The following is a 12,647-nucleotide window of genomic DNA, read 5'->3' as shown; positions in this document are numbered from 1 at the left end:
GATCTGTGCAGTGTTGTCCCCAGAGAGTGATGGGTGAGGAAGAGAAGAGCAGAGGGATGAGCCGCCGATTAGGAAGGTAGGATTAATAATCTCTGAGTAATGAGATCTTCACAAGCAGACACAAACTGTTAGAAAAGCCAAGGAGAGAGAAAATCCATAAAGCTAAGGATGGAGAGAGAAAAGGGAGTTAGAAACTAGAAGTAGTGACTTAGTAAGAAATCCAGATAGGAGTGAAAGGTTTTGGTGGAAACTCTGCCTGGGGAGCAGGAATGTTGTCTCCTGGAAAATGGGGCGGCAGCAGCTTCCCTTGTTTTTGTAAGAAGTGAAAAGCGATTCCTTCAGAAGATTTGGTTGGGCAGTTGAGCAAGCTGAGCGCTGAGATTTACTGTAAAGAGGCAGGTTGGGGAAGACAGATTTATAGCCTATGTCCCAGGGCCAAATACTAAGAAATTAAAGCTACAAAAGTTTACTGGCAAGCCACCTAAGAGATTGTAAAGCAAAGAAAGGTGGAGCGCAATGATTTATGAGAGCCGGTCATGGCCGGAAAAGCGAGATGTCGAGCTGGTCTGGATGCTCCCGAGAGCCGTCCCAAGAGCTGGGTTCTCCACCCGCTACCCACCAGTCCACCATCACCAGCACCAAACATGCCCTTAGGGAATTGTGCGGAAATAATACATTCTCAGAAGATATGCCGATTAGGACCAGAAACACCCAGGCAGAGCAGCATCCACTCATGCCACACGTATGGAAGACCCACCTAGGAGCAGGGACTGCTCCAAACTCCTCCAGGGTCAAGTCTTAGCTGGGACCTCATCCCTTCCTGTTAAATTAGCATTTAAAAGTTCATCGCTGGGATTTTGACATACAGGAGCTTCTGTATTTTCCTCCACCAAGTCCTGAAACTTGGGATGAGGGATAATGAGGACACTAGAAGGGAACCAAACAGAAACCATCTCTAGCCTAGAGGAGAAAAGGGGGGTTAAGCCTGTGAGATCTGGCTTCATTTTCGGTCAGCAGATTTCCTCTCCTTTTAACTTCCTTGTCCACTGGTTTACGTTGTCATGGGATTTGTTTTTGAAGAGTCTGTGGAAGTGGAGGCAGGTGGAGAGGTTTACAAGCCAAGAGGCAGTATCTGCGTAGGTGCAACACTTAGATGTTAATTCGGGTGATGAGAAGAGGTGTTTTACTGAGGGTGGTCATTTCAGTTTTAGGTTTAGTAATAGATTGTGATAGTGGTGGCTGCCAGACCCCAAGTAACCCAGAGATAGTGAAACTTAAAAGGAATGATTTTTATTTTTCAGTTCCTGGCTTCTCACTCACCCCTCTCTCAGAGTTTAAAATATCCACTGTAGGGGAGGGTATATAGCTCAGTGGCAGGGCGCGTGCTTAGAATGCACAAGGTCCTGGGTTCAATCCCCAGTACTTTCATTAAAAAATACATAAATAAATAAAAATAAGTGAACCTAATCCCCCCTCCCACCAAAATAAAATAAAATAAAATCTCTTCCAAGAAGCCATTTCGGAATACATCAGAGGGGCTTAAATGTGGGGGAGAACCCTCATTCAGATGAGTAAGTGAAGGAGCTGGGTGAATTGGGGGCACTTCCAGCAGCCTCTGCTCAGTGGCCTCTGTGCAGGGCAGCTGAGGGTTTCTCAAAAGGAGGGGTGTTCTGTCTGTTGTTGGGCAGAAGGTAGGAACCAGAGGAATTCACTTGAACTCTGTGGTCAGGAAGGAGCATCTTGGAAAGCGAAGGAAGTTGGAAAGTTGAGAAAGGCTAATAAAAAACAGGGTGATACGCTGTAACACATGCTGAACAACGAGGAACATTTAATCTGGGGAGCTGAGGAAGCCAGGGGACTTGGACTTAATCTTTCTAAAATATGAAGGTCATGGTAAAATGAATCAGCCTGGCAAATTTTTTTTAACCTGTTACCTAATACAGAAGCAGGATCATTACTGAATTTGAAAAACCCAGTTATAGCAGAAGAAAGTGCTTCGTAAGCTGTGCTGAAGGCGGCTGCGTTTGATGCTGTCGGTGGTGGAGAAGAAATCCGGCTCTCCCAGCTGAAGAGTGACAGCATGGCCTCCGAGATGTGCGTTCCCAGCCCCTGCCTGAATCCTGCTGGACACATTCTTGAGGCAGTTGCTGGGCTCAGAAAGTGAAGTTGCCAAACAGCTGCCAAGATCGAGAACAGTTCCAGGCACTTACCCCCAACCTCAAATCACCCAGCACAGTTCACTTTCCAGCCCCGACACCACGCCTCCCTGTGGGATTTACAGGTTGACCAGAAACCACAGGGATGCGTTCTGCTACAGGGCACTCTGTCCAGGCCACTGATGTTCCAAGTGTGTTCCAGATCAGCAGCATCAGAGTCACCTGGAAACTTGCTCAGAATGCATGACGTTCAGCTCCAAGCCCCAACCTGGCCCAGATTTCCCCATCATGGGGCCGTTTAATCTCTCCCCAGCTGGTCACAGCGGCAAGCTATGAAACAATTTCCCCAGCCTCCCCCACCCACTTGCGACGTCAGCTTCATCAAATAGTTTTCTATGTAAAACTGGATTTTTATTCTGGACTCTATCCTGTGCTCTTGATCTATCTTTCCAATGCTGTCTTAATTATAGCAGTATATAGTATAACTGATTATGATAATAATGTATTTATATAGTTATATATAAATATAAGGTATATAATAAACAATACAAATACACAATATCAATATATAACTTAATTCACGAGTAGAGTATATTAGTTACTTTGTTATAAGTTTTCATACATCTTAGGGTTAATCTCATTTCTTCCTTTTTTTAAATATGTGCCTATTTTAAGACTCATTGTTAAAAAAAAAAAACAACCATTTGAATTACAAAAGATTCTCTTGTTTTCCAAAGAAAAATTAACAGTTTCGTAGCTCCCTCTCAATCATCTTCCCAATTTGATGTTCCTTTTCTATGCCTTTTGGTTTTCTTATTCAAACAGCACACATATATGTCTTTAAAAATTGGATCTATTTTTAACATTCTGTGATTTGCGTTTTTCACTTAACAATATTCTACAGACATATCAATAGGTATGTGTCCCTCTTCGCTGCATTGGACATCTCAGTATCTTTTTTCAACAGTTCTTTCTTTCCAGATTTTTGCCATCTAAACAATCCTGCAGTAAACATGCCTGTGTGTATATGCATGCTTATTTTTGTGTGGTGCTGCTTTAATTTCCCTAAGATGCATTGTTCAAGGTGGAATTACTGAATCCAAAAGGTTTGTGTATTCTAAATTTTAATTAATTCTGCCAGATTATTTTCTGAAAAGCTGTAATAATTTACAGTCCCACCTACAGTGGAGAAGAGAACCCTTTTCCACAGACCCTCCCTAAGTCTAGAGCAGTGACTTCCAGATTATGCAAATTCATCCCAAATTATTGATGTTCAAATTCTGTACATTAACATCTTTCAGGGACATTTTTAAAATGTAGAACCCCAGGCCTCACTCCAAACCAAATAAATCATGGGTTTCTGAGTATCAGTATTTGAAGCTCTGCAGGTGATTCTCTAGTGCAGGCTAGTTCAGAAGGGCTGGATTAGATGTTATCTGTCTCCTAAAATATTGCCCAGCTGAGGCAAGAGTAGCTTGTTGTTTTTAAAATGTCCATTTCCGTGACCAGTTTATCTGACTGATGACTGTTCCATTTGTATTACCTCTGTGCGAAGTCTGTTTTATTCTCTACTTTTCTATTTCTCTCATTTTTATGCTATTTCCAAGAAACTCTTTGTATATTAGAAAATTAACCCTGTCTATCATATCATTTGTCTTGACTTTATACAGTTCCTTTCGTCACACAGAAAGCTTTAATTTTTGTGTATCTAATCTGACAGGCTCTTTCTCCTTCGTAGATTCTGGATATTCTATATTGAGACAGCCTTTTCCACTCCAACATTATGCAAATGTTTGCTTGTATTTTCTGCTAGTAGTTCTGTGATCTATTTGGAATTATTTATGTAGCTTCTGTGAAGTAAGGAACCATTTTGTCATTTTTCAAGTAAATAGACAGCTGTCCCAGTGCCGGTCAGGAACAAGACAAGGATACCTCCCGTGAACATTAGTTTTTAGCCACCTGTATGTCATTCAGCACAGGGCTTGTTGAGTAAATTATAGTGCATATGTGAAGTATTTATTATAATGCAATTATTTTTTTTAAAAAGAGATCAATCTATATTTATTTGGGGGAGAGTGTGCCTACCACATATTCTTAAATTTTAAGAAAAAGATATAGAATGGTTTCTATATGCCCTCAGTTTTGTAGAAAGAAAACCCACATTAATTGTTTAAGGCAAGGAAAGAGTTTAGAAAAACGTATCTGAAAATCAAAGTTTAACATTGTGAATAGAGGGAGAAACAATTTTAAACACATTATTTAAAATGTGACAAGGAGCGTGGTTTGTTTTTGAGATCCAAATTGCTGCACTAATGATAATAATTTTAAAAGACAAGAAAAAGGTGTTTCTGTTCTTGCATGAGGAGACATTTGATTAGTTTTTAATTAAAAAATATTTTTTGATATATTCAAAATAAAAGATGACAGATCATTTATTAAAAATGGCAGAATCCTAACAGCTGACTCCACTCCAGCTGGTCATCCTGGATTAATCGTTGGTTCCAGGACATCAGAGCAAAGATGGCTCAAGCCCCCAGTTTGAGATGAGAAGGCTCCCTGACCTCGGTCCTTGCTGAATCCCCAGGGAAGAGCGATCCTGGGAGATAAGTCCTCCAGACGGAACTTATTTGTTCAGGAAATCCCTCCGCTTTCTGAATCAACACTCTCCTCCTGAAGTCAGTCAGCTTGCAGGTGAGATCAGTCCATCAAGCACAGCCTGACCACCGGACGTGATGGGGGCGGGACACCGGCAGTCACTGGCTTCTTACCCGCTGGTGCCCCATCCTCCCTGACGCAGGTGCCTCAGAGTCACCCTGCTTTACTGTTTCCTTGAAGTCTGCTCCTGCTCAGCAACCTCCTGAGAGAGTCTGCCTGCTAAACCCAGGCTTCGGAGTGAGGTTCAGTCGCTCCTCCCCCACAACCCCTATCAGAATAGGAAACTGATGGGAGAACACAAAGGGCCTGGACGTCTATAAAGTCCTTTTTGTCCAAGACTTATTACAGAGGTCACCTGCAGCAGACAGGTGGGCTCAACCTGCAGCTCAGCCGTCTCCTCACTGTGTGACCTGGGCAAGTTACTTACCCTTTCTGTCCCTCAGTTTCCTCCTCTGTAACATGGGACACTACTAGTACCCACAGCCTGGGGCTGTCACGAGGAATAAGAATACCAGTGCCCGTGCAAGGCAAGTGCTGGGGGCAGTGACACTGACCAGTTGATTGTTCTTTACTCCAGTTTGAAATTGATATTAGAAATGGGTATTGGGAAGAGCTTGCCACATATTCTTCCCACACTCGTTTTTTAACCTTTTTAAGGAGGAGAAAGGCTCTTAGAAACTTGAAAGCCCTACTGGTATCAGGGAATCAGCCAGCAGGAACAGACAGGCGTCTTCTGCTTTGCATTTCTGAAGCCGTCCCCCTGCTTCACCAGGTGGCGTTCCCTCAGGACATTAACTTCCCCCACTCTTGATGTCTTCTTAGCTGGGTGAGAGGGAGAGGACTTGTGACCTGATGATGCCTGACAAAGGTCGCAAACTATAGACCAAGATAAGCATCAGCCAACTACAGCCTGGGGCCTGTTCTTATAGGCCCTGGACCTAAGAATGGGTTTCATATTTTTAAGAGTTCTAAAGCAAAAGCTGACAAATGAAAAATTGCTGCCAGCCGCAGTAAGACACTCTGGCTCTTTACAGGAAGTTTGCTGGCCCAAGGGCTAGAGTTACCTCAGAAAAATACCGTCAGTGGCAGGGCTGTCCTAGGTACGGCCCGGAGCCTGGCCCTAAGCCTGTCCGACTCCTTTCTTTTCCTTTTTTTTTTTTTAAATCTGTTTTATTTTTTTCCACATTATTTTTGGGGTGGGTGGGTAATTAGGTTTATTTATATACTTACTTTAACAGAGGGACTGGGGGTTGAACCCAGAACGCCGTGCATGCTAAGCACGCGCTCGGCCACTGAGCTCTACCCTCCCCCTCAGACTCCCTTCTCCGGACAAGACTTCTTGGAATGACATCCCCACGGGGTTGGCTCAGGGCTTAATCGACTCTCCCACACCTCAGTCTGGCTGCCACTGGGGGTATTCCCCCCTGGAAACACTTCTGTGGCGTCCATGGAGAATTCTTTCTTTCTTTTTGCCCCCAAGTTTTTTGTTGCTGCTGTTGGATTCTGTTGGGGGTGAGGTGGGGCCAGAGCCTTAATGTTTGTCCTTGGAGTGGAAATGGCATCTTCTTTCATGAGTAATAGACACAGAGGGTTCTGCTAATCCTCTGGCCTCTCAGAAACGGGGCTGTTCAAGTCCCGGGTGGGGCGCCTGCCAGGTCGCTGGTCCTCGCTGCGCCCTCAGCTGTGGGTGCAGCCATCAGACAAGCAAGACTGCTGGCCCCTTGGCAGGGCTTCTTTGTCAGGGCTGGGACTTCCCTCTGGCAAAGAGAGTGCACACGTGGCTTCCCAGTGCCCTGCAGGTACGGGAGGTGGTGGACCCGGATGGCAGCATAGTATGTCAAGTGATAAACCTTGTTTGTTCAGCGTTTTGGCTCCTTCTTATTGACTCAGTGATTTCCTGGCATGATTTCCTTGAGGGCTTCATCAAGAAGTTTCTTCTCTTGGTGGCCTTTGTGGTACCCCAGAGGTCTCCACAGCCCGGCAAGTGCTGAGAGCTTGAGTCCCTAGTGTCACAGAGAGGTGGGGGCTGGGGATTAAGGAAGACTCACCTGTCAGAGCACTTTACTGGAGACGGGACACAGGAAATTTGAAAGGACATCTCTTTGATTCTTCTGCCTCTGTGCAATCACAGAAAATAAACGACAAAGTTCCATATTGCTTTAAGCTCTCTGATACAGGCTTTCCATTGCTTTTTAATTTTTATTTTATGTTTATTTTTTATTTATTCATTTTTTATTGAAGTACCGTCAGTTACAATGTGTCGATTTCTGGTGTACAGCACAATGTCCCAGTCATGCACATACATACATATAATTGTTTCATTGCTTTTTTAAACCAAGGCCAAAGCTTAGCAGCTTTTGCCACAGGAATAAGCCTGGAGCCAACTGGGGTCTGTCTTTTCGGGGTCCAGGTCTTTCCACTTCCTGAACTCAGGTTCTCATGATCCTGGGCTAGAAACAGTCCCAACCCTGCCAAGTAATTAAAACAAGCTTCTCTATCTAAACCTCTTTTCATCAACCCACTAATATTTTCCCTTATTACCCCCCCCTTTTTTTTAGCATTCAAGAATGAATTGGATTGTAAGGATTGTTAATGGGTGTTTTTGAATATTTAATCATAAAGTCAAAGGTGAGTGAATGGGTCATTTGCTCTAGTGAAGCGTCTAGCAGCCCCAGTTTGGCACCTTCAGCCCTTTTCATTTACAAGGAAACGCCGTCTTTGCCCTGGTTAAGCCCCAGAAATCTGTCTGCACCCAGTGTCCTCAAGGGACTGGGATGACACACAGAGCAGCTCCCAGAGGCGGTGGCAGGGCCCCCTCCCACTGCCCGCGCCATCTTCTTGTCCCTCCTGCCTCCCTCTCCAGCCTGTGGTCTGGGGCCCTGGGTCTTGACATGCGCTCTCTCTGGTTGTAAATCTGGAAATACTCAGGAATCTTTATACCTTGCACTGAATTCATTCAGCCCATAAAATGTTTACCAGCTCACAAACCTTTCATTGGCCTTTCCCACAATTATTGATTTCTCACTGAAAAGGCATCTGATGACAGGCCCCAGAGCTGCAGAAAGGCCTTGCGGATCTCTGCAGCTGGAAAGGCACCCAGGGTGCTGTCTCTCCCATTGGCTGGGGGGCTGGCTCTTGGCAAAGCGTCCAGAGCAGGCTGTTTTGTTGGAGTCCCTTCCTCTGCTCCTAGCTGGCCTGGCCCCTGAGGTTAGCCCACCTTTGTTTACCCCAGTGCTTCCTTGCTCCAGTTTTTTGTTTTTTAAACCTTTATCTAATTAAGATGGAAACTCCCATTTTGTCAATTCTAGACAGATGCCAAGTGCCTTGGCCATGACCATGGTCCTGTTCCTGGGCTGTGTGGTAGGAGCTAGTCTTGTGACAAAGGCAGGGAGTGAGCCTGGCCCAGGTGCCATCACCCTGAAACAGGTCCTGCTGCTAATGAGGGTGTCACTGCCTCTGACTTCAAGGTCTCAGATCATCAGCTAGAAATAGAGCTTCCCCTGGTGCCAAGGGACAGACAAAAATCACTCGTCAGCTCACCCGAGGCTCCTGGCAGAAACCAGGGGCAGGAAGGGTGCCTGGATGACCTCAGAAACCAAGAGCACTTGCACCAAGTTCCAGTGGGCATTAACAGAAGACATGCTTCTCAAGCTTTCCCACCCCAAGGCCACCCTCTGGGAAGAGTAGGGGGCACATTTCTCCAGAACTTGAGGGGCATAGCCTTAGGCATCCTGCCCAAAGTGCCACATTTCTTTGAAGAGTCACATTTTGCCTTTAAAATTCATGGGAATTTTTCTTTCTACTCATAAAATGTGAATGCTTGTTTAAATACAAAAGTTGTGAAAGCTTGTGTAAATACAAAAGTTACCACTTTCTCTGATCTTGAGTAAAATGTCCTATATACTCTATGACTTTAAGTAACCCTCAGTTTAAGAAGGGCCGATCACGTTTAAAGTCAGGAGGACTGATCCAATGTCTGCCATTCACGAGATTTCTGGTCCTGGGAACCTTACTGAACGGTTAATCCTCAGTTTCCTCATCTATAAAGTAAGGACAATAATGTAGCCATCATAGCTGAAAAGATTACCTGGAAAAATTTTTATAAAGCTAGTACCTGGCATAGTGAAACACCTAATAAATTGCACCTGTGTGCGTATGAGTATAAATATGCATGTGTTGTGTGACTCAGGGTTGAAAGGAAAATCAACTCATTCCATCTGCAGAGAGAACCTCTTCAACCTTTGGGCTTAGAGGTTATCCAGTCCATGCAGAGGTACCTTCTGCTGCAGGAATTCACCCAACCCATACTTCCAGCCAGGTGTCCCAGATTATCTGTAGGCAGTTCCATTAGGAAGTGTATCTCTCTTGAATGAATGTCTCTCCCCTGGCTTTAGCACTACTCTTCCGGTGGTAGTCACAAATATTGCAATTTTAAGCAACCATGAATGTTAACTTAAAACTAGCTTCTTAATGAAAGTAATCTGGTAAGAAAAGTTATGAAAATTTGCAGCCCCAAGGCATCCATTCTGTATTTTTCGAGAAGCAAATCTAAATACAGCAGTTCTGAATTCAAAAGTAAAGGCTTAAGAATATGTCACATTGGAGAATGTGGTTTGGAGCCAGTGTGTGTGTCGATCTACTCCCAGGTAGGCATTCCAACTTTGACAAACTCCAACGGATAGTTTGGTAACTTTCACAGATTGCTAAAAGTTCTTCCCAAAGCTGGATGAACACTGGAAGTAAGCCACGGCACATGTAGACAAGTCTGTTCCTTAGTAGTCCAAGAAGGATAATGAGACGGACGGGGTATATGGAGAGGGTTTCCAGCTACGTCCCCGTGAAGAAATTGGTAAATCTCTGCTCCAAAAAGCAATATAAAGCTGACCGAAACTGACAAAAACAATCATTTCAGCACTCTGCAAAGTGACTAAAGTCATATGACAATGTGAGAGAAGTTTATCCTTGAAAAACTGCTGAACTTTGGGTAAGTACAGAGTGAATCTCTGGCATTCTTGCCTGGGGCTACTCCCATCCCCGACCCCCCCACCACTTTGGTCAGCACCAGAGCAGGACACATCAGAAGGACCAACAGCTTTGCTGCTGTGGCCACAGTCTCAGGCAGCTCGCTGGATTTGGTGGGTGAGCAGGGAAGACCAAGGCTGTGATAGCCTGAGGTTGTGGTTGTGGCTGGGGCAAGCCCATTCCTGGCGGAGTCTGTGAACATGTGTAGCAGAAACTAGAAAGTGCCCAGGCTAGCCCCACACTCTTGTCTGAACCTGCAGGCAGAAAGCTGGGTCAGACCTGAAAATAGCCTGAAAATCAAAGGTGTTCCCCTGTCCACAGGCAGATTCATCAGCCAAGGATAGAAGCCTTACTGGTCCCGGATGTCGGGCAATGTCTGTTCAGTCATTGGATACCCTCAAAGCTATGCAGACACAGGCAGCTCCTAGGAAGTCAGGCTTGAAAATCAAAACGCGAATATTAATTTAAGAACCTAGCAGAAACAGCAGATGCCAAATGCTGTAGGAGAGACAAATTGTACCTATTTAACCCAGGTGAGTTACTAAAGAAAAAAACCACACTGTACCATAACACCAACAGCAGCCCCCTTAGAGGGATCAGAATCCAGAGTGGCTATAATATAGTGTCCAAAGCGTTGTTTGCAATAAAAAATTTTGAGATGTGCAAAGGAACTGGAAGATGTGACCTATAATCAGAAGAAAAGAGGTCAAAAGAAATTGTTTTTGTGTCTCCCCAGATGCTAGATTTAGCTGACAACTCTAAGCAGCTAGGACGAATGTGTTAATATAGCTAACAGAAATCATGTTTGAAGAGTTAAAGTATGACCATAGTGAATCAATAAATAGGGATTCTCAATAAGAGATAGAATTTATAAGAAAAAAGAACTCAATTTTTATCCTGGAGCTGAAATGGATAATAACGGAAATGAAAAATAAAATTCACTGAAAGGGTTCGACCTCAGAGTCAAGATAACAGACCAAAAGAATCAGTTCCCTTGAAGATGGTTGAATAGAAATCACCTAATCTGAAGAACAGAGAGGGGAAAAGGATTAAAGAAAAATGAACAGAGCCTCAGAAACATACAGGACAACGTCAAATGTACTGACATGTATATAATGAGAGTCAAAGAGGAAAGGAGAGAGATGGAGAGGGAGAAAAATTATTTGAAAAAATAATGGCTGAAAACTTCCCAAACCTGATGAAAAACACCAATCTACACATCCAAGAAACTTAGTGAATCCTAAGTAAGACACACACAGGAAGACCTACACCGAAACACATCATGTCATGCTGTTCAGTGAGTATGATGAGAAAATATTGAAAGTCGCAAGGAAGAGGCAACTCATTAGATCCAGGTGAGCATCTAAAGGCTGGAAGCAATGGAGGCCAGAAGGCAGTGAGATGATATAGTGAATGTGCTGAAAACAAAACAAAACAGACAGATGTCCAAGGATTCAACATACAGAAGAAGCATCTTTCAAAAATGAAGGTGAAATAATTAACAGATAAAGATGGAGAATTCGTTGCTAGTAGACTTTCCCTACAAGAAATACTCTAGGAATTCCTTCGGGCTGGAAGAAAATGACACCAGGCAGTCACTCGGACCTGCAGGAAGAAGTGAAGAGCCCTGAAAATGGTAACTATGTTGAATAATATTAAAAAGTCTCTAAATACGTACCTTTTCTCATTTTTGTCTGACTTTCTTTAAAAGATATAAAGTTGTATAAGCCAGCAAATATAATATTTTATTGTTGGGTTCACAACATATATAGATATTTATGACAATAATAACACAAAAGAGAGGGGGAGAGAATGGAGCTATATTGGAACAAAAATTTTTATTTGATTTTATCAAATTTAAATTAGTATTAATCTGAAATAAACTGGATGGGTTAAGATGCACAGTGTAAGAGCAACGACTAAGAAAATAATTTTAAAATAGTAAAAGAAAAAAATCAATAGAAAAATTAAACTAGCACCCCTAAAGATAATTTCTTTAACCAAAACAAAGGAGGGGACTGTAATGAAAGAATAGAAGAATGAAAAAGACTGGAGGCATGTACAAAACAGTAACAAAATGGCAAGCGTAAACCCAGCCTATCAACGAGTCCATTAAATGTAAACGCACGCAGAGAGTAACAACAATTACAGTAATGGTGTCCAATGCGAGCTGAGAGCTCCCCGTGGGCAGCTCCCACACCAGGTACTTTAGACTTTAACCTCTTTTGTTCTTCGTCATAGCTCTGTGGGGTGAGTATTGTTCTTATTTACATTTTAGGTATGAGGAAACCAAGGAAAATCAGGACTGAAGAGCTTGCCCAGAGATCATACAAGGAGAAAACAAAATAGCTTCTCGGAATCCAAAAGACTCGAACAATGTGAAAAATCAAACTCGTCCCAATAAAGAAGTGAGTGCAGACAGGCAGTTGGAGAGGACTGGGGGCGGAGAAAAGGGAGAAGCAATGCCGTCCACTGTCTGTAAATGCTCTTGGTGAATTAACCCACGTAGTCTTCACAGCAACCCTTCTGGGCAGGTGGCACTGTTACCCCTCTTCACAGGTGAAGAAACTGAGGCACAGGGAAATTACCTTGCCCACAGTCATACAATAAATGGTAGAATAAGGATTCCAACTGACGAATCTAGCTGCAGAGCCAGGGTGTGTAGGGTGGTGCCTCTCAGGGAGTCACGTTCCCCGCCCCCAATTCATCAGTTAAATCACAGAGAAAATGGGGAAAGGAGAACAGGCAGGTAGCTCTGCAAAGGGAAGGGAGTCCTGAAACGGAAACTAGGGGTGGGATTGGATGGGGATGAAT

This window comes from Camelus ferus, chromosome 8, assembly GCF_009834535.1.
Source record: "Camelus ferus isolate YT-003-E chromosome 8, BCGSAC_Cfer_1.0, whole genome shotgun sequence".
In the NCBI taxonomy this organism is placed as follows: domain Eukaryota; kingdom Metazoa; phylum Chordata; class Mammalia; order Artiodactyla; family Camelidae; genus Camelus; species Camelus ferus.
The sequence above is the reverse complement of the archived record's forward strand: the minus strand, read 5'-3'. Positions refer to the sequence as shown.